At 40.0% G+C, this 27,702-nt stretch overlaps 2 long non-coding RNA genes across 2 annotated transcripts in view; one reads left to right on the forward strand and one right to left on the reverse strand.

The window, feature by feature from the left end:
• LOC120358621 lies at positions 1 to 27,647 on the forward strand. Its single transcript, XR_005575502.1, has 5 exons — positions 1 to 924; positions 1,675 to 1,678; positions 20,511 to 20,736; positions 24,561 to 25,643; positions 26,259 to 27,647. It is a non-coding gene; the product is annotated as an uncharacterized LOC120358621 (long non-coding RNA).
• The window catches only part of LOC120358622, a 28,048-nt gene continuing 13,159 nt past the window's right edge, over positions 12,814 to 27,702 (reverse strand). The window contains exon 4 of the long non-coding RNA XR_005575504.1: positions 12,814 to 19,215. This is a non-coding gene — a long non-coding RNA (uncharacterized LOC120358622). The remainder of the gene's footprint in view (positions 19,216 to 27,702) is intronic.

A 27,702-nucleotide genomic window follows, 5' to 3' on the forward strand; every position in this document is an offset into this window, starting at 1 on the left:
TTCACGACGCGATCTACTCTTGATAACCAAGTATGAATGCTAGACTCGTGGTCGTAGTGATGTTTACCTGCCGAGGTCATCGGAACGATGGATTTGTACACATAATTTTTGCGACGCAATGCACGGTATGCACATACACGGGGTCGACACCACTTGACGCACGGCTCCCTAGTCTTAGCTTGCGGCCGAGGAAACGATTCACTTCGCGACGCAATTGTTTCTTCACGAGAGACGAACGCGAACTCTCCCGATGAGCGTGATAATGCCATGTGCAGGCTACTATCGAGACGATCGAAAGCGAACTGATTCTCATAGAGGATTTTGTACAGCGCGACGCGACGCCTCGCGCGGGATTCATAACCCATAACCTTCGAGAACCCGCGGCATCATAACAACACACTCCGACGTACGTCGTGCGTCTAATCAAGTTTGATTTACACTGGTCACTTTCTTGGCACTTTCGACACTTGATTAATCGCGATTTGGTTTATTTTCGGCGCGAAGTGAAGCCAAACGACTGTCAATTCCGCGGACGCGATCACATCGACTACGCGATCGCGGGTGGAAAGGAGGTGGGAGAGAGGGAGGGGGAGTAGGTGAGACGCCGCCCACGGGGTCTACATTACTTAACGCAAAAATTCATGGGCTATAGCCTACAACCCAGCGACCCCCCCCGCGTTCCCACTTTCCGTGATTAGTTCCCGCGTTTATCCTGCATTTATGTTGATCGGTTACGAGCGATACGGGTAACGTAACGCGTCTGGAAGATTCCTGCGCTTCAAATTCGTCGTGTACGCCTCAGAAAGTTTACGAGTGACTACTAAGGAAGGACAATTATCCGCACAAGCTCGCGTAATCGCCGACTATGAAAAATGCGCTTGCCGTCTGCAGGTGTTCGTCGCGGTTTGAAGGATGAAGACCATGGTATACAAAAAAACAGTAATTACTTAGAACAAGAGCCTCATTTCAAATTTTAATAAAAACGTACTCACTCGACATTTTCACTTATAAGGAAAGAATCTAGAAGAAAAACGTGGTGGTCTGCCTCGCAAAGCGAGGTGTTAAGCGTTAAAGTTTAGAGGTTAAGTACGGTCTCTGTCGCTGCGCATTAAGATTCTACCGTATTTTTCGATCTAGTTGTAATACTGCCGTCTTAAAGCCGCGGTCCGATTCACATTCAAAGTGTTATTGACATCATTCTTCATTGTTCATAGGCGTAAACAAGAATGGAGTGAAGTCAGTAGCGATTTAATCGGAGCATGGCCTTAACTAATACAACAGATATCTCCACCTTTGCCTCTAATTTGCTGCTAATTTTTAACGCTTAATAATTCACTTTGTGAGACAGACCGCCACGTATTTTTTCCAGATTCTTTCATTTTAAATAAAAATGCGTCGAATGAATACATTTTTCTTAAAAGATGAGACCTGTATTCTAAGTAATTACCAATTTGATAATTGCAATTTATTTTAATTTATCTGAGCTCGCGCTTTAGAGTCCCGAAATATTTTTTAATGGATTCAAGTGGATTGAAATACGCTGTCCATCACGTTGAATTCGAATTTATATTAAATTATTTTTTGATTTGAATGGATTCAAAAAATCTAAAGCGTGAATTCGAAAATGTCAAAATAAATTTGTTTTTACTAATTTTTGTTCACTTTTGTTTGCAGAGAGGTACGTGTGCGCAAGTGACTTTCCAACAGTGTTGCACTAGGTACGCTACAAAGATGATTTGTTAACAATACTGCATTTTAATAATTTAAATAAGTTATCTACATAAAGATAAGGTAAATGTAAATGTAGTATAGATAAAACAAAGAAAATTTTATTTTTATTTATATGAATAAAATATAAAATTATATATAATTAGAATCAGTGTAAATTAGAATCTCTCTAAATTAGAATCAATGTATTATTCACTGAAAAATAGTGAATAATCTGTTTTCAGTGATAATTTATAACTATCTTTTTCAGTGATGTATGCTTTGTTTTGCAGTGACAATACACTGATTCGGTCACATGAAGGTACCTCCTTCTTAATCAGAATCACTGAAAAATAATAAATAATCTGAATAACTGATGATCACAATTATAAGCAAAGCACTGCAAATCAGTAAGATTCCACTGATTCAGATTTAGAAAGTAGATAAATTTTTAAAGAATGTTGCTATTGAATAAAATATGAATATGTCGTTTTTTATTTTAAATAGTTTTGCTCAGTAGCAATATTCTCTAAAAATGTATCTACTCTCTAAATCTGAATCAGTGGAATCTTACTGATTTGCAGTGCTATACTTGTAACTGTGATCATTAGTAGCTATTCACTATTTTTCAATGATTTTGATTAAGAAGGGGATATTCTTACTGACCGAATCAATGTATTGTCACTGCAAAATAATGCATATATTACTGAATAAGATAGTTGTAAGTATATTACTGAAAATAGACTATTCACTGTCTTTCAATGAATAATACTTACTCCAATTTAGAGAGTATATGTATTTACATTTGATTATATATTATATAACTTTTTTTACCAGCAAAACAATTACAGACAATTTATTTTTGTTATTATATATATAAAATAACGTAAATTTTCGAAGGCTATTTTTATATAGATGCATTTCACATATAATGCATGAAAATATTATATTAATTTCCAACATATTTTAAAATAATTTAATTTTTTTATGAAGAGAGCAGAAATATTTAATAATTTTGCGACGATAGTATAAATCTGGAAATTTTATTGCGGAATTCTTTTTAATTTATTAAATAATCTAATAGTATTTACAATTCTCCCAGCAGCGAAGAAAATCTTCCATAATTTGTATTTTAATTGTACAATTTTGCAATAATATTGTATGAATCGAACGTCATTTCAATTACGGCATTATAACCATTATCTTTGCAAGCCAATATTACGCTCCATTCGAATTACGCATATAGGTAATGCGCTTTAGATTCCCATTCAAGCGACAATACAGTAAAGGTCGTCTACAATTTATGCATCTGTCTTACTTTTATAGCGTGGCCAGAATTGACGATTCAGATTTCTAATTGCAATTTCACGTAGATTTACAGCTGTTTTACATTATGCATATAAACCCGACGCAATTTCTCGATTAAAAAACATTTAAAACAAGATTTTTAAAAAATGCTTTAGAAGACGTGATTTTTTAACTATGTATTTTAATATCTTTTTTTTCGTAATTTGACGAAAACATCAAAGGCACGTGATCAAAGTTGTTTTCATCGCTTAACGTTAAATGCGTTATTGAATTAACAGAGTATCTCTCAATAATCTTAAATTGAATTCATAATATATGAACGAGTATAAACACAAGTGCGCTTGGCATTTGTTCCGTGTATCTGTCACATGTCTTACGTTTGAAATTATTGTTATACGTGATATAATGCATATTATCATATCTTTACTTCAAAACAACGTGTATGTGAAAAAGAAGCTTAAAATTATCTCTCGCAGATCGTAATCGTAATCCCGCGAGCTTGTCTTTTAAGCCGACCTAAACGAAAGCCGAAGGTTTACGTTTGCATAACGTTCAGATTTTACCAAGAGAAACGCGCTGCTCGTTCAGCGAATCGACTACGAGAAATGCGCAAGCACGGAGCACACGAACGCGAATTATTTGCAAATGAATAATCGCTCGTGAGTCAACCGAAGGAGCAGAGAGAGAGAGAGAGAGAGAGAGAAAGAGAGGGAACGGCTTGTGTCGCCGTAAATGATTCATGGATTCTGCGTGTTCGTTAAAGCCTTTCTGTAGACGCTCGTACAGCACACGGGAATGCCAGATTAGATACGTAAGCGGCGTTTATGGCGAATGGAATTAGAAGACTAACCGCGCTTATCGGACCCGTACCTCGTTTCCGTTCGAGCTATCGCCGTTCAGCTATCGCCGCGTTGGAGGCTGACCGCGTGATTCGAAAAGTATTTTTTTAATCGATTATTGTGTGTGCACTGGAATCGCTCTGTTTGCGCGCTCGATGTTTCTCCCGCGCTGCACAAAGCGTGCGTTGTATGGACGCCGTTATAGCGGAGCGTATAGTCGAAAGAGTTTCGGTCGTATTGAACAATGGCTTGGAATCGATAGCGCGCCGACTCGATCAATGATATTACCGATATTCTTGGAAATTGCATTTTTTGCCAGCTTTTAAACATGATAGTCTCTGAAGCTTAATCGGTCGTGAAAGATGTAAACATTCAAGGTAAATTACGTGTTATACTCTCTAAATCGGAATCAGTGTATTATTCAATGAAAAACAGTGAATAGCCTGATTTCATTGCTATACTTGTAACTGCAGCAATCAGTGATCATGCACTATCTTTCATGATAATATACCGATTTCGATTATTAAGAGTATCTTTTTTAATCGGAATCACAGAAAAACAGTGAATAATCGCTGACGATACAGTTATAAATATACGCTGTTAAATATTAAAGAATAAAATTTAAAAAACTTTTCTGAGTTAAATAACATTTTGTTATTTTTAATTTCTGTATGTGTTGAAATTTATTATTTTAATACAAAATATGTAGTTAAAAGAATAATCCCATCCAATCAATACATTTTTTAAATTACTTACAATTAGTTTTAATGTAACAATAAGTAGTGTTCGTATTAACGTGTGCATCTAGTAAATAATAAATTAAAGTGAAATTTTACATTTTTATAATTAACTTCTTTTGATTTAATTTAAATTGACGACATATTAAGTAGGAACAATGGCGACCTGTAAGAATGATTAAAAATAACTCAAATTGAATAGAATTTTACATTGCAAATTTAACACAGTGTAGCATTGCAAATTAGTAAGATTAGTAAGATTTTACTAATTCAGATTTAGAGAGTATTTTTATCATTTGCTCTTTTTTGTAATTATCAGATTAGAGAATGCATTTTACATCACACATCTCAAATAACTCTAAGGGACAAAGTTCCTTTTCGGAACATTTACTTTGAAATTATTTTGCGTCCGCGAGAGTACTGCAGATATTATCTGTTTTACGAAATTGCGAGCAGAATGTATAGCACTGCGTCGAAACCTGACCTCGCGCAACCTCTCAACTTCGACTTCGTTTTCCGGATATATTCCTCCGTTCAGTGGGTTAAGACGCCCCGGTATCATAAACATGGCGGTCGCAGTTGGACTCAAGCCCAACACTCGGAGAGCTTTCTTGTAGCGGGATACGGTAGCATGTCAATTTTCGCCGTGGAACGAGTCGACGGGATGTTTGTTAGACATAAAATGACTCTCTTTCTCGCGCGCGGCGCATGTCCCAATAAAACGATCGACCGGGCATTCGGGGCCATTAACATATTAATTCAATTATTCAGTTTAGAACGCTGTATTACGCTGATCGATGTTTGTAAACCGTATTGCATTTCTAGCATGAAACGTTACGAGCATACGCAAATAATTTAGCAGGATGGAACGACGAATTTCAACCCTCCACTGATCCGAGTTTTAGTCCGAAATAAAACGATATGATAACGCCTGATATACAAAATACATACGCGAGATTACAGCAATTGAAAGTAGAGAAAAATTGTTTCTCTTTTTAATACAATTCCGCGTTTTATTACAAACATCATATCAATTAATTACGAAATTAGCACGGTATATTCTTTATAACTGATATTGTCCCAATTATTATTCCAAATAATTTAAATAATCACGTTATTGGTACAGTCTAATTAAATTAATATTACCTTATAAAATCTACAATTGTAAAGCATGATAATGATAACTTGGGAATGGTGATTATTTTAGCTTCTCAATTAAATTCATTAAATTTTTACAATATTTATTAAGAGTTTTGCGCGGTTTTGACGGAAATCCACAGAGTTACAAAACGTTTCATTGAACGAGACTTAACGAGACCCGTGTCGGCTGTACGTTTTCCTGTAACGCAAGTTTCCTCGTACGTCTATCATTATCTGCAAACCAAGGTTAATAACAGCTACGTCGCCGATATTTGGTGCACTTGGTTTCCCTTAAACACCACGCTGGTAGTTTCGACGATTCGCGTCTTACAGAGCGCAAGAAACACGCTAAGAATGACGTAATCCCGGTTACATAATGCCATGGCAAACGTTCACAGCGTGTGCGCGTACCAACTATTCGTGTCAACTATTATTCTTCGAACGACCCTCGGCGCAACGTCGTTGGCCGCGCTGCACATTCGCGCATCCTTGGAACCGGAATTTATGGGACGAGGTCGCGCGCATAGGTGCTTGTCGTAGCGTTTAGGATTTCGTTTCGACGACGTCGCGTCCACAACTTTGCGAAACGGTAGACGACATTAGCGGATAGCGGAGCGTATCGAAGGCACTTTGCGTCTCTCTCGTCGTTGCCAGAAGTGACAGCGATTATTATTATTAACGGCTCTCGACGAGAAGATCCTTAATCTCGTAATCCTATCGTGCGCGCCAGATGACTCCGGCAAGTCGTGTTGAAAATTTACGCTACGGATTCCGACAAACGCGGAGCGACAACCGACGACGACGGCGTTTCTAAGCTCTTGGAACGTTTCCTGAAACTTCTCATGTTCGGAAGACTCGTCTGCTTTCGATAATCCGCGAAAGAAATATCGAAGATATATTATTCAATCGGAAGTTACATATGCGATCATTCTCAGTCACGATTCTATAGAAATGTTACGTCGCCTAGTCATTCCGAAATATGGACGAGAGTTCGCTCGCTTTTATGCTTAATAATTCTCGTTTACGCTTCGATGCTTGAAACGCTCTATATATTTCTAATTAATATTTGCACTGGTTTAGAATTTTAATGTCATTTGCGAAAACATTATTAACATGTTATCGTTTGAAAAAAGATGAACAAATATTCTTGAAAACGTGCATCCTGTTACACATTTTTGCACACAGAGACAAGAAAATGCTGATGCCTATAAGAGGAAACTCTTATATTTACGAATTTGGGCGATGTAACTTTGACAAAGCTGTCGAATGGAGAACCCTCTTTAATCGATAGGAAAATGACATTGAACTAAGAATTTTTTTGACCGTACGTGTGAATATTCTCACAAGCGAGGATCATGGCAAAATTAAGGAAGCCTACGATACACATTCCTCAAGATGATGCATGAGACGGATTATAACCGATAAATCCCAACATGACAATTTTTACGTGTTACTGGCGAAAAATTTTTCGCCGTACGAGCAATTTATATTGTGTATGACCACCATTGATCTTATAAACATCTACTCTTTGTTTGCATTTATCTTGTTAATTTTATTTAAAACTTTTACGAAATATTAAATGCTTCATAAAGTTATCTTAAAATATTTTTAGCAAGAGAAAGTACATAGAGATAACGCTATACTTAAAAAAACATAAACGCATATCTTTTCCATTCGCGTTAATACTGAAATATTGGAGCCGAAATAATATATTAGCGATATTTCCGAACTCGAATTTTATCCCCCTTATTCGAGTCGTGGCACGCGTTATATATACCACCGAAACCTTCGTCACATGAAACGTGCCCAGTTTCTCGTCCAACAACACGCTGACGCCTATTCTACGATCCTTCATCTTTCTAAGCGAGGGTTAAGTTTAAGGGTAAAGCAAACAACCCTTGAAAGAAGTCGCCCGAGGTTTGATCGATGTGCGATCCTCATAATACTTGGCCATTCGCTTTCAGAAAAAATACAACTCTGTTCGTATATGGCAGTATAAACAAAAATAAAAGAAAAGTTAATAATAAATAGCGTAACATGATTGTATAACAATAAAAAAAACATTCACAAAAAAATATACGCGCAGTTTGTTTTACAAGTGATTTTGAAAAATTTCAAATCCTACATAGATAGATGTTCTAATTTCTGTATGATTTTAGAAAGTAGTGCACAGCGTTTTTAAAATTCATAACGCGTACAGTTTGAAAATAAAATTGATATTGAAAGATGAGCATTAATTCCATGTTGGAGTTGCCATGGCCCAAGTTTTTCGTTTTTCCGTATTTTTTTTGATCGTTGCTACAGATTAGCAAGGGTAAAAGATGATAATTCAGAGCAAGAATTAATCAAGAAGAAAAAATAAAGCAGAAAAGCAGAGTCCCGATCGATCGCATCGATTTTGCTATCCTCGTTCGTTCCGTTTACATATCCAATTTGGGAGAGTCGAAACTTCTTGTGGATTCTTTTTTCCAACGTCACTTTCGTTCGCTGGCGGATGAAATATTCGGATGTTTTATCAGTTATTTCCGCGCTCTCTGGCATTTCGGCGTTTTGCCTCGCTGACCCAGTCCGACGTTTTTGCTTCGCAAGCGCCGAAACTATTCTTATGTTCTCCCTCGCTATTTTCCGTCGTGCTTGATATAGTGTATTCGCCGCAATACAGCCATCACAGGGATAAGCAAATACCGTCGCTTCCTTATTACTGTGTGTGTGTGTGTGTGTGTGTGTGTGTGTGTATATATATATATATAACGATACGCGCCACTGCCACGAAAGTGAATTAACTTTATATTAGGCCACGTGGCGGAAGATCATCGTTACTTTAACCCCAACACGAGCGGTTAGAATCCATGCCAAACTTTTTTTCGTTCAGCTGGGAAGGTAGGAGGGTACGGAAATTTCTCGGCAGTATAAGATATCTCAGGGGATATCGCGCAACGGGAGGAAACCGGGGGTCGGATCCTTTATCTCGACTCGCCGCAAAGACGACCGGTGAGTGGAGACTGAAAGGCCGGGATGTAGGAAGAGAAAAAGGAGCGCGCCCGGCACGAAATTTCACTTAGGCTCTTGTCTGGGGGGTGAATTGCAAGGATGAGTCGCTGTGAGTATTCCGAGGTCGACATCGCGCCGGCGTACGTATCGCGCCGCGCGTGTTTTCCTCGTGTATATCTCAATGCCACGAGCGGCACCGAGCCGCGGAGAGGAAGGCGAAAAACAAGCCGGCAAGAAAGCGCGCTTTAATGGACGAAACGAGTTTCCAGCCACATGGAGCGCTATTGCTTCCGCCTTATTTTCCGCTCCTTTCGTCAACACCCCTCTGCTTGCGTCGTAGCGTCGTACGCTCCTCGGTTTACGCTGAAACAACACCGATCACGTCGACCTATCCACTTCGAGCCACATCTAACCATCGAGCTTCGGAAGTTTATGCGCTTCTATACCGCCAATGTAACCGGGAGAGAGAGAGAGAGAGAGAGAGAGACAAGCCGGAGGAAAAACACAAGAAACAAGAGACTAACTTCATTTGGTTGCGAAATGGGTATTCTGCGAACGGTGATCGAACCATGCCGAGAGTGCAACGGGAAGCCACCGGATAATGGTATTCCGCGGGAATCAAGAGAGAGAAACCGCACGGCTGCCGATCGAAAACACATCGGGAGATCCATATGCACCCGTGTGAATATTGATAACGCTGATATCGACTGTAATATATTATTCGGCGAGGGACGTGTGCGATAATATTTTACACATGGCGACTTCATATTTTATGCAAAAGGTTGTAAAACACAAGCGGCCGCGAATAGTTTTTGATGATTCTTCTACGGGCTGTGTTTTATGGCTGGACCACTCGCGTTAGGATTTTCCGCGCACCTCAAACATTCTTTAAAACGAGAAGCCGCCCGCTACTTCTTACGGAACATTAAACGAGTATCCACCCGCAACGGGGTTGCGGTCTCGTTGTAACAAAATGCGTTTCTACATTGTACAGTGAATTTTTGCGTAAGGAACTTTGCGGGACTTTTCAGTCTGTTTCCGCACACTGTTCACTGGTAAATGCTGCGAGGTCATACTTTCCACTTTTGCCTTTGTGCGAGCGGCGCAACTCTACTTTCGTTAATATTCTCGACTCTTATTAAAAGAGCGAGATTTTCGGCATAACTCTTGCTACCGCTTTGTTCGTCATTAATAAATACAGACCGCGTTAACCAAGCGCATCTCGAATACGAAATGTATATTTATGTTTCGAAACATATATTGATTGACACGTAGTTAGTAACGCGGACCACGAGCACACTTGAATAATATTCATGTAGCATGACTGTCAGTTATCAACGCATTGCGAAAGAAGGATCAGTTTAATGATCAAGTCACTCGACTGCGTAATGAGTCAGCCACTGGAATAGGGAAGAAGAGAACTGAAATCTCAAAATTGAAAGATCATGATCTCTTTAGCGACATTTAATTTTAATAAATTTATGATGTTGCAGCAACGAGTGCTGTTAGATAATATATGTTTTATAGATTTGCTTTGAATAGTTATATGTCAATTGTTTATCCATTTTTTAAACGGATATACACATATTGTGAATTTGAGACAACTAGAACAATTGAATTTAATATTTAATTTAATGTAATATTAAAGTTTAGTTTATACATTAATTAATGTAAACTGTGGCTTTTATTGGTTGTATCATGAATAATTAACGGATAATTATTGCTAATATTCTAAAAAATTTTGTTTTAATTTTATTCTTTTTCTATGTAAATGTAACTATAATTATAAAATATATTTATTCTCTTTCTTGAGCATATTTATAATTATATCGAGAGAAAGAAGCATAAATTTGACCAAAATGCCAAAGAGGAAAATCTTAAGAGAGTTACCTTCTTTAAAAATCTCTTTCTCTCTCTTTCAGAATATAACGAATATTTAATCTAATATCAAGAGTTTTTACCATCGTGGCACACAATTTTACAAGCATGTAAAAATGTACGTTACAATTTCTTTCGTTGTAATTAAGGATAAACTAGTTGTAACTCGTCAAGCGTAGTTTCGCAAGTGCAGTACAAAGTATAGCAACACGCTGGGCGAAATGAACGGACGGGAAGGAGGATAAAAAAATGGCGAACTAGATAAAGGGAATTTTTCTTCGTGCTCCGGAAGGAGTACACCGCTAACAGAGTTCGAAAGAGTTAAACTTTATCGCTACCGGAGAGGAAGTGAGGGAATGAAAGACGCAGGGGGGAGAGGGTGCCCCGAGGACGAGGATTCCTCCTGACTCTCGGAGCCAACTCTCTTTGTTCCAATTATCGCGGCTCTACCCCGGCCAAGCGAGCTTACCCACCGACGCGATTTGACCTTTTCCGCTTCCGGTTAACCGCACGCTATAGCCGGTTATTCTTCTCTCCAGCGACACAATTTCCACTGGTACTCAGGTGCCCCTGCTTCCATCCGCGGTTTCATAAAACGTTAACGTACATTTGCAATGTGTAAAAGCTACAATTCCCGACAAATTACCTTTTACATCATGTCGCACTCCTTTGTCTGTTAAACGTGTATTGAACATAATAAAAAGCTCTTAATTAATTCACAATTGTAAGCATGAACGAGATACACGCAAACTATAAAAGATATACCTACGACCAAACTGTTTAATAGTACGAAAAATGCAAATAATGTCGCGCTTCTGTATCTTTCCTCTTCTTTCATATATTATTTTTGTATCAATTTTTTATATCAGTAGCATAAAGTTCTTACAACATTAATGAAACTTGATATTCTGGATATTCGGAAATTTGAATAATTTTTTTTATTATATTTACTGATTTATGTTACGCAATAAACGCATGATTTTAATGAGTCTTGTTTCAATAAGACTTTGATAGACAACGAATGTGATGTCTATCTGCTTGCGGTTTAACTTTATTGATGAACTATGATCGCGATAATACTCTTCCCATGACAAGTTAAAGCGCCACGCTTCTAACTTGAGCAATTATCTTGATACGGACGATTATTCGAAGGGTATAACGAAAAGGCGAGTTGTTCGACACCTCTATTCGAATCGGTTCACTCGTGCATGTCGGGTGCTCGAAAAAACATTCTTGGGGTGCTTTCCAGCGAGCGTTTCGTAGGTCAGAAAAGGGATCGGTGGTTCGAACCGCCAGAGAATAGACAGCCGGTGGATTCGTTGGGGCGACGAAGGGCGGAAGCGAGGACGACGAACGGAAGGCTGACGCTCGACGTAGTCGCGTTGAGCCAGATGGATCGACGATCGTTTGTCGTTCTTAACGCTACGGGAGGGCTCAACGCCGGCGTTGATATTCACCGACTGATGCCGGAAAAATTACCCGATTAGTTAGCATCCGTTCCTCCGCGCCTTTGTTCCGCCACCTCCTCCTCTTCGCGAAAGTGCAGCGACCCATCGCGCTCTGGCCGCTTTTCCTCCTCGTTCATCCCTCGTTCGACCGCTTTTCGAAGCCCTCGCGCAAGCTCCTCCAGGCGCCCGGAACAAACTCGGAGCCGCGTAATTCGCCCTCATTAATTAGGATTTTCACAGCGAGAGAAATTAGTCGAAAGCGGCTAAAACCACGGCGGCGGAGGGGGGAGGGGAGCAGTGATTTGTTTCGCAATCTTCGCCATCGTCGTTCGCGATCAAGAACGAGTCAAACTTGCACGAGTTAAATTTCTTTATTGTTCTAAACCAAATTACATTTAGTGCAAGAGAAAAGAAAGATGTCTCATCATGCGCGTTATATCTGTTTCAAGGAAGAGGTAAACTTTTTCAACGTTTTATTTCTCAGTGAAGTTTTCCCGAGAATTGCTAATTTGCAGTCCAAACGTACTCGCGACGACGTGTAATTGCGCCGCGAAGTTACCCGGTATAATCAGACGTATTTGAGACTGCGGTTGAATATCCGCTGTGCATTGTTATCGAGACAATGACAGAGAATGACGGCCGACAACGTACGAGCAGCGAACACCCGCGAGCGCGTCTCGAAGCACCGCCCGTTCTTTGATAATGTAACAGACAGCTTTCGGAAGGCGGTTGGATATGGAGGACGGTAAGTGTGGCTTAGCGGCTCTTAATAATTCGGGCGCACTAGAGTGCCTTGTAGTAGGTCCTTCCACGTACACAGACCTACAAGCACGCGTGCAAACACAAACACGTACACATATATTTGCTCATTTGTGACGGTCGCGCGAGCTTCGTGTGTCGGTGGCGGACGCACGAGGACGGAAGTAGGATGGAGTCGCTCGAAAAAGCACGTAAATTCACGGGATGGCTGCCGCGCCACTACAAGACTTTTATCGCGCAGAAACATTTACCGCGCGGTGCTTGGCATTTGCATGCAAACGCGATCGTGTCCCATCTTTCCGCCGTCCGCGTTTTCCCCGCGACGCGGGGGTCATCGTCGTTCCCCTTGCCTCTCTCTCTCTCTGTCTCTCTCTCTCTCTTCCTTCCTTCCCTTCCCCTACCTTCGTTGATGTTGCTCTTAAACTCTCAGCTATACTCGGCTACCTCGTCTTCTTGCCTTTATCTGGTGGTCTTCACCCGCGTGCGCAATCTCGTTTCTTTTCTTCTTTGACGCTGATATAGCATGCGTTGATAAGGAAAAAACGATGCACCGCAAGCAGCGCGTCGATGAAAATCCATTATTAAACTCTTACATATTTAGTATATCCAATCATGGAAATATGTTTTCTTTCTTTTATATTCTGCAGACACATATAGTTTCTTAAATCATTAAATAATAAAAATTTAATAGTTGTAATTTTGACAACTCATTTAAAGTTATGCCTTATGTATTTAACAGTATTTAAAATTAAAAAAAAAGGAAATAACGTAAAAAGCTGATGCCGAATGAATACTGTTGAATGATTTTGAAATTGTACATTTACTTAATGGAAAAAATGAATGGAAAAAAATGAAAAAAATTATCAACAAAAACACATTGATTGTCGAGTATGTGTAATAGAAACATATCTACATACAATTAAATTGTGTCATAGTACATAATTTAATAAATGACACTTATCACTGGTTACTTCTGATTCGCCCAAGCTGTTGCAACGAAATTTACCATGTAAATCTAATCTACGAGTTTCAAATAAATATCTTTTGTTCTTTTTTTCTCCACACATTGGCGTGTCTTCGGTCTGTTTGGGTATGCATAGCACCACGGTCATTTGTAACACTGAGCCCTTCTGGCGCAGCATCTAAGCGGTCTTCTCACGGCGGCGAATCTACTTCGCATCTCTCTTTCCCTCCTATTCGTGCCATAACCATCGCTGCCAGCCCCTTTTCTTTCACGATAGGGCTCTGACGTCACACGAGAAAGCGACGTATCACCCGCCGGCAGTCATCCGCCGACTCGCAAAACCCTTCCGACACGACGTGACTCGCGATGTTAACCGGAGACACCGGACGGCAACGAGGAAGAAACTGAGGAAGGAAGCAGGGAGAAGAAAGAAAACCAAACGGACCGCAAGGATAGGATGGGAGACGGGAAAAAGGGGAGAACTTGAGTTTGGACCCGTCCAGACCCCTTCGTCCCCCTGATCCGCGAGGAAGAAGCCGACCTCCGTTCGCTCATCCACCGCGTTTCGCTCCTCCGTCCTGCACATCCGGCAATCTCGTTGCATCAGGACAGAAACGTGTCCCGCGAAGATAATGAAGCTGGTGAGGGCGGAACTATACGTGACTTACTCGGCGGATAACTAGATAAATAGTTACCTCGCGTATAGCGTCGTAGAATTTATGACTTTGGTACTCGATTTCGCCCAGCAGCGGATTCGCTGATAAGCGATTGAAGCTATAGTTTCAACTCTTTTTTTGCACTATAAATAATATATAATACATGGTAAGTAAAAAATTTATTTACCATTTATTATATATTATTTATAGTACAAAAAAGACTTTAAACTATAGCTATTATTTATTTAGCCAAGAACTGCTTTGCTATGACAATGGAGATTGCGTTGTTCTCGAGAATCCAATATTATTAGGAAAAAAAGCACTCGGCCTTAGAAATTTTCCAAGCTTTAAAACAACTACGTTTTATCTGACTATTCATTTTACATTACAAACGGCATCTGTATTCTATTGCATAATATCGTCTTTGTTTGGTAAGGTTCGTAGAGTGTACTTTGAAAGCAAATCATCACAGGTGCGGAAAGCTACTGGGCGTCGAAGGTCACAGTAGACCTTGGTGAACCATTACGATAATCCTGTTGGACCCCTGGTGCCAGGGATTTGACTCCAGGCAAGGCACTGATGGGAAGATCTAAACAGGTTTATAGAACTAACATATGAGCGTGTGTGTATATACACATAGTCACACATATAAGAATTGCAGAAAGTATTTTCGGTATTCTATATTTGGAAATATATTTAACAAAATATGTTTCATACATGAGTGTATTAAATATATAAAATAATACGTAATTAAACTTAAAAATTTCAAAAACTATTTTATTGCGAGACATATATCACATTTTATACATGCATCTTTGCATTATATAAAAAAATAATTAGCTATAATAACATTCGTTCCATGGGGAAAAAAATGATAAAAGTATTACAGCAGAAAATAGAAATGCATAATTAATCACTCGGTTTACGAAAGGATCAAAATGTGTTTGTTTTTTTGCTTCGTGCTGATCTGTGATATGGAGAGAAGTGTGCCCCACGGGAGAAGGCTCTCACAAAGCCGAATCGATACGACGCGAAGGATTGTTCTGTAATAGCCAGACCTCGTGATAGCCCTTTTCCCGGCAATGCGTCACATCGGCTGGAATCACTACACGTGTTTCAAGGAAAGACACGATTGGCCCTATCGAGAAGCCTAAAAATAGAAGAGGCATCGAACATCGTTCGAGTTTGTACAAGAGTTCTTGGGATAAAATATATTCGCGATCGCGATTTTCATCCGAGCGGATACACGAGGAATTATAATTTTCTGCGATCGATTGTTTCGCAAATCGTAACGCGCGATGCTTAACTCTGCCAAAAAGAGGAACGGCCCTTTATTTCAGTGAAAAAGTATTCATCCATATTCCGTGCGCCGTCGTAAAAGCTCCATATACACTCTCCGGAAATATTTTTCTTGGTAGCGCGCCAAGAGATGTCTCTTTCACTCCTCGTAAAGTTTGAGAAATGTAAGTGCGCGATGTTACGTACATTGCGGCGCGTGAGGCTGGTCGACGAACGCTGCGATCGGACGCTGTATCTCACGACTGTTAAATTGGTTATGTTTATCGGTTCTCTAATTTGGCATCGAACATGATCGCGACTCGCATAACCGGACACGATACTCCCGAATGCGAAATTACACGGTCGAAACCGTCGAAGGGACGCATTTTCAGAGCGATATCGATTCCCCCGGTTATACCTCACGGTCGGAGAAGCGCGTTCTCCGAAGCATTCAATTGATCCTGGTAGCACACATTTGTCGTTAGGAGAGCGCACCGAGGGTCTCCATTTTCGAGAGGCTGTCACTTCCCGTGGTCGATATCTCGCTTCCTCCTACCCCTCCTACCACTACCTTTGAGATTCCCGCTCGCTCTTATGAGCTCCTGAAAAATGTTCCGCCGTTTCGTGTAAATCCATTTCATCCGTCCATTCATCTAACCCGCCGTTGCCCCTCGCGCGCACGTATAAGCTCATAGAGCCGACGGGAATCGATGAACCGTGCGCGTGTTCATTCCTCCGCCTCCCCGAGTACTCAATTAATCCCGTCCCAGTACACGTACACCGACCGTGTCACAAACACGCGACTCTCTACTTTCGAGAGGCCGTTGTCGTCTCCGACTCTCGTACCCTCCCGCCTTTAAGAACGCTGACTCACGTATTATTACGAAAACTGCTCGTTAACTTCTTGCCAATAGGGTCGACGTGATTCAAATTAAGAACGCGTTATCCGCGCTTTACAACGAGAAGCGTGCGCGTTCGCTCGGGTACACGTACTTAGACATTTGATCGATACTTGCTAAACTATCGACTCATTCTCGCAGTTTCAGCATCGAGAAGGGTACGGCTAAAGAAAAGCGCGGATAATGGAAAGATATATCCTTTATGAATTTCCATGTTCGCGTGTTACAAAAATGACGTTGGCAGACGATTAATAATTGAAAATTATTTTATTATTATTGTACTAGGGAGACTATTGCATCAGTTTTGTGTCAGCACATAGATATCCTTAACATAAAAAGTCCTCTAACGTGAATTTTCAAATATATTATCCTATTGCGAGCAAAGTAAGAATACAAGTCGTTTTACTTGCGAAGAATGGAGCATAAAATTCGAGTAATTGCGCGTGCATGAAACGCGTACCAAAGAAATTACGCTCGAGGGAGAGAGAGAGAGAGAAAGAGAGAGACACATCTCTGTTCATATTGACCCCCATAAAATCCGCTACTTTTCCGGTCCTTTCTTACTTTCGTGTGTGGCATACACTGATAATCAAATGCATTTTGCTCGGGGAAAGAAAACGCCCGTAACTCCGGTGAAGTTTGTCGAGACAACGTTGAAAGTGTGCCAAGTGCTGTAAGCGAATCATCCGACCGCGTTCCCCGCGAGCTTTTAAAAGTGTACTTCGCCGCACTTCGAGCCCGACACACAGAGGGCTTCCGCTACTCTGTGTAAGCTCATAAAGCCCGCCGAAGATCGATGAAGGGCGAATCCCACGTCCGAAGGGCCCCGACATGAGTGAAGTCTGCCGCGAGCGAGAATTTAACTCGCGTTGAAATCTGCTCGGGGATTTACATTTGAGGCATGAAACGTTTTTCAGCTCCGGAACGTCACCGGGACGTCGAGGAAACGCGAACTGACGGATGGCGGAGGCTCTTTATCTCGACGGAGGATGCGGTCTTTATCGGGTCGGGAAAGTACGTTAGCCGCTGGTATCCTGGTGAGATTAGAATGTCGGAATCGGTAAGTTGGGCTAGACGGCCGTTTGGTCGGCGCAGATAAAGCGGAACGCGGCCACACAAAGGCGCGCGTCGACTCGACTCGACTCGTTCGGAGAGCCCGGATTGCCAAGTTCGCGAAATTCGTTTGACTTTAAACCGATAATAGCGCAACGGCCGGGCATACTCTCGGGTATTGCTGGCCGGATTGCCGCTCGAGTGTCGTTGCTGAACCAAATTGACGCTTTCTGTCCTAGTACACAAGATAATGAAATTTGTTTTCAACAAACTTCTATACCTAACTCGTATTTTAAAAACTCAATATCATGCGCAAGCTAACTTATATTGTAACGTGACGAATTTACATCTGAAGCACATCGGAGTCATATGCGACAATTATGTTTATTGAAATAAACGAAAAAATGTAATTCATCATTTTATATTCTTTTCATGTGTGCAATTTTATTGCGAGAAAAAGGAAATTAAAATACTTTGATTCAAACTGCATTTACGATTTTTTTCTATCTTTTATTTCTAATAGTAATGACAATATCAACCAAATATAAATTATGTATATATTTATTTTTTGAATTTGTACGTTTCTTTGGGTGCATTTCAGTCTTAATAAAGAGATATTTATGCGACTTCTAATTTTGCCCTTTAGAAGCTGTTAGATTTTGCGACCGTCCCCGCGGCGGAATTTCGTGAATTAAACACAAAGTTGATAAACCCGAAAGAATGTTTGGATTTTCTGAGTAGACGCTGTTACGGGAGCGGAGATGCTGAAGGGAGGTCACGGGAGGGAGAGCGGCAAAGCATTCCGATCCTTGAGTGCGCCTCCCTCGAGGATGCCGTTCTGCACTTATATGTGGTCGCTGGATCCCACAATGTACATATATACGAATATACACACACGATCTCGCAAATTCTTCCTTGCAGACGCGTGAGCGCGCAAATGCACGTTTACTCGCTACGTACACATCAGATATACGCGCACGAGTGGCCCGAAACTGCATTTATCTTGCATCTCAAAACGTTGCGCGACGCAATTAAAAAGTGCATTTAGATATTTGCTTAACGATGTACTGTCTCAAAGCAGTTTTTTTACAATTCTACACCAAATTATGCAGATTTTTTAGAGAAAGAAAATTTGAAAATGTATTCCATATTAAATAAGAACGAATATTTTAACTATAGCTATTTTCCTTTAAACTCAACCGATTAATTTGACGGAAGCAAATCTTTTCCGACTCGTCATACAAAAGTGTCGTCGTAGAAAATTATGTCGGTACTCTCGCGAGATTAATCCGTTGATAATACACTTGACGCAAAAAGAGATCTTCCGACGATATAATTGCGTCGTTCGTAAAGTTGAGAATCCCCGCACTTGACAAAAACGAGCGAAATGGGAATTGGAAGGACGAAGGGAGGACGAAGGAGGACAGGTTACGATAGCGCTTGTAAGAAGCTGTAACTGCGTGGCGGCAAAGTGACGGTGGATAGATGAAATGCCAGTCCGCCGTGCGGTAGTGACGCGAACCACGCTGCAGCAAAATGGATGTCGTACAGGTGACAGCTGAAAAAAGTATGATATATTAGCGACCATTAGGTAAAGAGGACCGCGCCGGTTGCGCAACCCGGCCCTAGAACGCGGCTAATGGCGCTCGGCGTTAGTACCGCTTCTTTCGGGAGGCCTAAAGTGCCTACTAAGAATGATTCGAAGAGTAACTCACGAGAATTCGTAAGACTCGCAAAGAGCTGGATAGCATAATCGCGATTCAAAAAGAAACACCGAGACGAACGTCTCTTCGCGAGAGATGTACGAGCCTTGTAGGAGGAATGAGTCCCATTTCCATTTGTCATTTCATAATTTATTATACGTACTGTTGCTTTTTAATATCCTGAGATGGCAATACAAAGACGAAATTTTCTGTACAATTACTCTTTCATTATTTTAAATTTAATTTTATTAATTTATTACCTTTATAAATATTCACGCAATATACAATCGTAATATTAGAAATCTGGACTGTAGCGAAGAAAAAACGCAGCTGGATAATAATATACATATATTTAAAAAATTTGCGTTGCAAAACACTTTTGCAAATGGTGGAGTGGTATAATGGTTATTCCATACCGCAAAAAGTATTGCACGTTATTGCGTTACGCATAGCGATATTGAAAAAATTTTGTAGAATTATATCAAGAGAAAGTGTAACATCGGCTAAAATGAAATATTAAAATTATTAAGTAGCTGATGTAGTAAAACAGGCACTTGCTGAATTTAGTCTGAAGGTGAAAATCTACGTTCGTGTTTTCAATCGGCAGAGATCTCGAACGGAAGAAAGGTCTACAATGTATCCGAGCGAGCGATTTTATCGCTCCGCTTCAATTTTCCCGGGAAATAGAATTAACGTCAGTCAAAGGACGAATATGCTCTCGTAATTTTGATTCACGCGAAGCCCGTTATCTTTTACATTGCAGCTTTCGGTGCTGGCACAGCTGACACTTTGATCGTGTAATTTTACGGACTAGCCGTGGGGAAAAGTGAAATATTAATATTAAAACACCCTGATAATAACGAAAAAAAAAAATTGACAATAATAGAAGAAAGAAAATTTTGTACATAATTCTCTAGCGTAGATAAATAACTGCACTTAAAAAATTTCAGCATATATATTTTTATATAAATTTTACACAATTAATCTTCTGTAAATGTTTTTCGTTTAAACAATAAAAATGAAAGATAATACCAATCTATATATAAACTTTAGATCTCGTGAAAATCAAACCTAATTATAATAAATGATTAATTTTATTCGTCTCTAATAAAAGCTTACGTTTCATGAAATTTCGTCGGCTTTGTTATAGATGTCCGAGCGATTCTTGGATGACTATGATACGAATTGTGCGCTAAATCATACACCAAACATGCGTCCAAGCAGCCATTACCATTCGACCGTTGTAGTTCGTGTGCCACGGTATAACGAATCATCGGACTCTGACGCCTGCCAATGACGGAATGAATTATGCAGTCCAGACTTCAGTTCGTTCGACAGATTATGGTGAGCAGAGGATGCATGGTGACACGCGGTTGGTAAGTACCGACTTACTTATTGGTCGTAGAGCGTATCGAACTGGTTTGCATGTAAAATTAAGCGTTGCGCTGCGTACAACGGTGCAGAAACGCTCATACTTGTATATACCCATGTTCGGAATTACATTCTGAAACCAGTTTAATGGCAAATCTTAAATTATCTTGCGTACAACTTGCTTGCTCCATAAATTAAACACGTCGCAAATAGACGATCGTATTTCTTAATTTAGAAAAACTTGCACTTAGTCATAAAAGTTTAGAAAAGTAATACTTTCTTCCCAAAATAAAGGGATTGCTTTATTACATGTATTGGTACTTTCCAGTACTTTTTTCTATCCTTTATTTTATAAATAACAAATTCTTTTCTTATTTATTAAACATCTCTCGAAATCCACGAGTGACAATGAAAATCCGAGATTTCTGCACTATAATCACGAAATCACAGTCCTCTCGTAGAACGCGTCGAGTGCTCGCGAGTTGGGCGCGGATCGCGTAGAGATGCGGCCACTAAATCTTAGGGTTACCCTTGCGCGATAGTGTAGCTTTTACTACCGTCGTCTTTCTTTTTCGAGGCTCGAGACGTCTGCAGCACGGCTGCCGAGTATTGTTGGAACAGTAGTATCGTCCCCATTGTCTACGAAGAGACGAGGGGGCGCGCTTACTATCTCTCGGACCGCCGTTAATGCGCCGTGAGGATAGCAACCCGATGCCATTTTGCCCCGTAAACACTCGCGCGTAAATTTAGGCTGAAAGCACGCTTCTCTTTCCACATACCGGAATGAGGTTCCGTTAGATCGAGCGTCGATTTTACCACGCGACACGACAGTGATTCTGAGCACTGTCGTCGCTGTAAGCGGTCGAGATTACGTCCCTTTTTTACCTGATCGGTCTCGTGGGATCGCCGTCGCATCGCGTCTCGACCACGACCCACTACGCCGCACTAATTCTAACAAAAGATTCTATCTTCGCTACACAATGATGATTATGGGGACCGGGAGTAGTACCCGCGAGACTCGGGGTTCTAATTTTATAAAGCAGAGGTTACGCCTCTAGTCGAGATTACCGGTATCCTTTGCGCGACATGATTCCGGTGTGGAGAAACAGTTTTTTTCTCAGGCACACCGGTACCGTCATTTGAAACGCCGTCAAGCTTGTCGTTAAATTTGGGAAAAGGGAAATAAACCGTTATTGAGTTGATTGCGGACGTAATCGCGGTCGTTGACTGCGCCATGATGGTCCATCCCATCGAATGTTCCTCTCGCGTAAAGTCTCGTAAGAACGAAAAAGCTAGCCCCTTGTTAACATTACAGTAATAACAATTAAATAGTGCAACATTATGCAACGCTTTCATGGTTGGTATTTTTTTAAGAACTTTTAACCGCTGGATAGAAAATGGAGATTAAAAATCTTGTGAGTTCTAATTGAAGTCATACAATTATGACAATGAATATTCTTTAAAGTTTAACTTTTAATATTTGATATCTATCTACTTTCTTCTCAGTTTGCGATTCCTGTCTCTTTGATTTCCGTTTACGAGTATGCACCTGCATCTGCAAGATGAGCGTGAGTTAGAGGCACGATACTTATACCCAAAGCACGTTATTGCGTGCTCCCTCTTCTCGAAGGTTGCCATCATCGCACCTTCCGCTTCTTTATGTTACGGTCAATTTTGTATTCTCCCGACGTTATCCTTTCTTTCTCTCGCTCTTTCCTATTCGCGATCGTCGTCTCGTTCTTCCTCACGCTTCGCGCTCCGGTCAAGCCGCTTACTTTTCCTTTCTTCGCGAGCCGGAAGGAAGGAGGAACGCGGAGGCGAAATATCGGCACGGCTGTTCGAAGTATTTTACGGTTTCACGCTCCGACGTTTGAGGGTCCTCCCCCTCGTTCCTCCGAGCTTTTTCTCGCGCATATCTTTCACAGAACAGATAACAAAAAATGTACAAGCGAAATTCATTTGATACTTACTCTCACACTCGCACCCTTCGCCGCTGAACGCTTTTTGCTCTCGCGAAATCGTCTCGGTTTCACATGACCGTTCAGATAACTCGTTGATTTCACCAGGCGGAATTGGAATAGAGTAGAAGGTTGCAATCTGGCATCCTTTTACCGAAGAAGATTTGTTGGGTTATCAAGTTGCTTATTAATTTATACAGAGATATATCTAAAGGCAAATGAGCAAACTTTTTCCAGAACCGCATTAATGACATTTCTTTTTGCGTCATTAGTGCGATTAGACTTCTAGATTTCCAAGAGTAACCATCGTTATTCCGGTAAGCCAGCGGATGCGTGCGAAAAGAGAGTAACGAATTTCTACGTTTACCGCTTTCTCGGATTGTATTTATTTTATTTGACTGATATCGCGCCGTGTGTTGCGCATGTGTTTGTTGTGTGCTACCTTTCCTCGAGAAGAGTTTCTTCAAAATCTTCTTTTACACTTTCTCTTCACGGATGAGATAACAGTGATGGACTACCGAGGTAGAGACGCACGATTGTGATAAATTAGTATACATATATTTTTACCCGTGGCCGTATTGAAATTTATTGCACGGAGATCCCAGATTTATACGTATCCGGCGTTGCACTATGGTATCTTGAATCGCCAAAAAATAAATATGCGCGCGCGTGTGCGTGTATGTTAACTACATTGCGTACGTATGTCTAAAATCTCTGTCCATGTTTAACGTATAGAGAGAAATTATAGCGATAAACGTGCACCAGTTGTGAAATTAGATGCATAAACGCGAAATACAAATCCTGTTGTATATCGAGCGCAATAGTGGAACTAAATGAACTCAGACCGCGTGTAGGATGCAATGACCCGAATTAAAGCAATTAAAAGCGAATTATGGTTGAGTTTAAAAATATAGATGCCTGTACGTACAGTTATTGCGTAACATTTAAAAATTCGTAATATATTCAAATAAAGTAAAATTGCGCTACATGGAGCGAGAGAGAAATTGACGTAATCGTAAGTCATCAAATATATGTACGATTAGATCATCAGTAGGTAGAGTGTCATCTCTAACAACAAATTATTTTTTCACTTTACTATACTGATACAAACTGTATACATTTAACAAACTGTATACGTTTAAAAGCAAACGTTAGTTGTATCATTTTTCTTTTAATTTATATATGTAGTTGATATTTTTAAATAGATTTAATTTTTTAATCACATAAAATATTTAAAATAAAAAACTTTAGTAAATTGCGTGTGATGATCGATTTAATATCTAGACAAAACAAGCGCGCGCTACAAAGTTTTTAATATTATATAATTTCATACATATTACAGATTTAATATTACACTATTAATCTCTCAATACACGTAGTCAAAATACGCAATCTCCGCGATGACAGCCGCTTAAGAAGTTAGCGCAACGAGAGGATTAATCGGAAAAATAAAATTATTGTTGAACCACTTTAAATAAAATAATGAGAACATAATCGAAAATAAGAAAGATCCATGTTGGTAACTTTTTTTACATGTCTTCAAGATTAACAAAAAAGCACACGGAGAGTCGAGTTCTTGTTAATAATTAGTTTAAAGTGCGAGATAATATCCAGTATAGTACGACGTTTTAGACATTTGGAGAAATTTGGCTGACATATGGCCTTGGAGTTTGTTACTCTTGTGTACAGCACACTGTGTTTATGCAAGGTCACCGCATTATCGAATTCGCATTCGGAGATTCGAGCGAGCAAGTAGCGACGCGAGTCGCTCCGTGTGTTATCTCGCGAAACGCAATCGTTCTCCGTTTTGCAAGTATTCGAAATTTCGTATATTCTATATACGATGTATGAATATTGTATATATGTTACAGATATTCCAGGGTGAGAATTGACGAGAGGAATCCAACGTCTATCGTCGCCGAATTAATAAACGAACCGCAGCCGGTTCGTCGCGTCGCGCGTTTGTCTCGGGAGTGCCGTACAAATACTGGACTTATATAAACATTTTTCATAACTCCCATTTGATAGAATCCTAATTCGAGGGCCGGGAATCGTACCCCCGCTGCTTGGCAGTGAATATCTTCACTGGGGCGTTGCGCATGGTGGGTGTGCGCGCCGCACCGCGACGTTCCATGCCGAGTGCCCGTGCACGAGGTAATGCCGGGCCGCATGTACGACATGTTCGTGTGCATGTTGCGCGGCTGTCTGGTTGTGTGAGTTTATACGCTCTGTCTCCGGCGATCGGTTCGGTCCTAAACGGTTAGAGTTCGGATCGGTTGCCTTGGATTCGCGTGTTTCTCTTGCTTTCGTCCACCATCCTAAGGCTTTCTTAGATCCTTGATAACCTTTTTGGATTCTTTGGATCTAGGGTTCGAGCTAGGTGAATCACGTTTAATCTGACTTGGTCAGAACTTGGCCTTGTAGGTTAAGCTTGTGACGAGAGGCTGGCTCTCATTTCCTGATTCGTCTAAAATGCTAGACATCGGCAATGAGTACCTTCTTGTCTCGTCCTGCCGGAGTGTCTTGTCGACGCCGCTTGGATATAAGATCCAGTGGGACTGATCTTGATGATCCGTTGGCTGGGCGTATGAACGAGTCAATTTTAGACGTGATGTTTGTGAGACAAGGGGCGTAGGAATTCAATACCATTGATTTCGTTTTCTTCCGCGTGGGGCTTACCCTTGTTCGGGGGCGGGTACGCGTGCGTTCTACTTGCCGACTCGGGGTACTGAATCCACGGGAATCCCTCTGAATGGGAACTCATATCATGGATTTTATAAACCTGAAGTGCCGCAGTATCGTGCGAGAAACTTTATAAATGGTTAGTCCACGCGCGCAAATTTAGTGTATTATTCGCGAGTGTTTCGCGTGTGCAACGAAAAGAAAAGACTTGACAACCTGGAGGACTGAGAGGTGGAGGAGGCCTGGGAGAGACATCGGGCCCCAACCTTGGGGTAAATATAATTTTTTATTTACATGAATTTAATAATCTTTTTCTCTTTTATTTCATCTTATTGCAAATTAAAAAAAAGATGCTTACAAATGGGAAATTTGTATAAAATTTTATGCACACCCAGAGAAAAGTAATGTTTAATATAATGAAATCGATTTTTTAACTTGGTTTTTTTTGTTGAAATAAAAATATCTTTGCGGAAAATAAAAATTTTGATTTCAAGAAATGATATTATTAACCTTTTTAAAAATAAATAAATTATATTTGTTTAAATTATTTGTTTTATTTAAACAAATAATTATTTAATTCAAAGAAAGTATTAACAGAAATGTAAAAAAATTATTTAGTTGTTCTAGTTTTAAAAATATATTTCTTTCATTTAAAAAAATTTGCGTTGCAAAATCAAACTATTTCTTTAATTCTAATAAAAGAAACAATTAAAAAATTTCTTTGAGTCTTTTCTTTAACCGTAGTATAACAATGCACGAATTTCTTTGAGTCAAACAAATATTTTTTACTCAAAGAAACTTTTCTCTGGGTATATAAGAAATAACTTTTGATCTTATTGATTTTAAGCACAGTTTTAATTTTTAAATTTTATGTTTGTGTGTTATAGTAATCATCATAGCTTCGTGGCTGATTAACTCCGCTCATTGTGCATCGGATCGGTGAGTCAGAAATCAATTTTTGTATTATATTTTAATGTTTTCTGAATGGCCTGCGCCAGGATTAATTATACTATTAATACTTCAATACACATACGCCTGTTTTGTAGCTGCAATTTTTTAAATTTATTAATGAAATTTTAAATTTACCGAGAAATATGTTTTTATATCACAGTTTTAATTATTGATATTTAATCCTCAGGAGAACTTTTAATTCTGCTTATTTATTGAACAATTCTAATGAATAATCATTCAAATATTATTATTACCATACCAAAGTGGCGTATCCATAATTGAACGGTATTCATATAACATTGCACGGATTGCCCGTGAAAATGCACAACGGTATCAGCGAGAGAGTTAAAGCGACGTTCTAAAGAGGTCAGTCGTGAATTATGAATAACTCTTTCGCGGCATTTGAACTGCTGCATCGCACACAATCGCGTGCCAGGTATGCGCGTTATTGTCTTTTTGGAAATACCTCGGATAGTGAATACGGGGACAGAGGTCGTTTGCTCGATGCCGCTTTGTCGTGCTAATTCCTTCGCTATCCATGCATAAGCGAGAGTGTGTATGTACACGCGGAGAGGTCTGGATACTTGCTAACGAGGTCAGTCCCACGACTCGTGGATTATTATTGCAACGCACCTGCGCGTTCGTGTCATATGCCCGTGACGTATGCGAGACCTTGAGGACGAGTGAGAACATGCATACATCTTTCACGTCTGAAAAAAAAACAACGCATCCCGCGGATTGCGCGTCCTGAGCAAAATCGACGTGGCTGTTAACCCACATTTTCAAGTACTGTCACGCCAAACTACCGATTTATTGAAATCTTGGCTTTTATGTAAATGGAAGCTCAACCGATGACACGTCAATTATATGGACGATAACGAGGCTCGACTGACGCGATTCTCATAACGTGCATTTCCAAAATTTAGTTCTCAGTGTCGCGTGACGCAAAACCAACGCGTTTCTTTTCTCAAATATTACGTAACAACGTAAAGAACTAGAAATAAGCAAAGCTTGTGAAATTAAATGCTTGTAAATGTCTTTATGTCGTTGATATAACATGGTGCGCAGATTGTTATATGCACAATATTTAAAATTGGATCTTGATCTCTGAAATATTTAGCATATCTCGATCTTATCTAATTTACGATAATTTCTGCTTTTTAATAGTACAATTAATGTAGTCATAGCACGAAGTCTACATATTATGCGATGTAATCGTGTTTCCAAGGGTTAATGCGATTAAGCCCAAAGCCGCAAGGTCATTGAACTCTGAAATAATAGTCGCAGTAAACATCGAAGTTTCATTGGCGATCAAACTTATCGCGGCCAACCGTTAAACTCTATAGACAATGCCGCCGTTCAATCTGTTTGTCTTAAATC

Source organism: Solenopsis invicta, chromosome 9, assembly GCF_016802725.1.
Source record: "Solenopsis invicta isolate M01_SB chromosome 9, UNIL_Sinv_3.0, whole genome shotgun sequence".
NCBI classification, from domain to species: domain Eukaryota; kingdom Metazoa; phylum Arthropoda; class Insecta; order Hymenoptera; family Formicidae; genus Solenopsis; species Solenopsis invicta.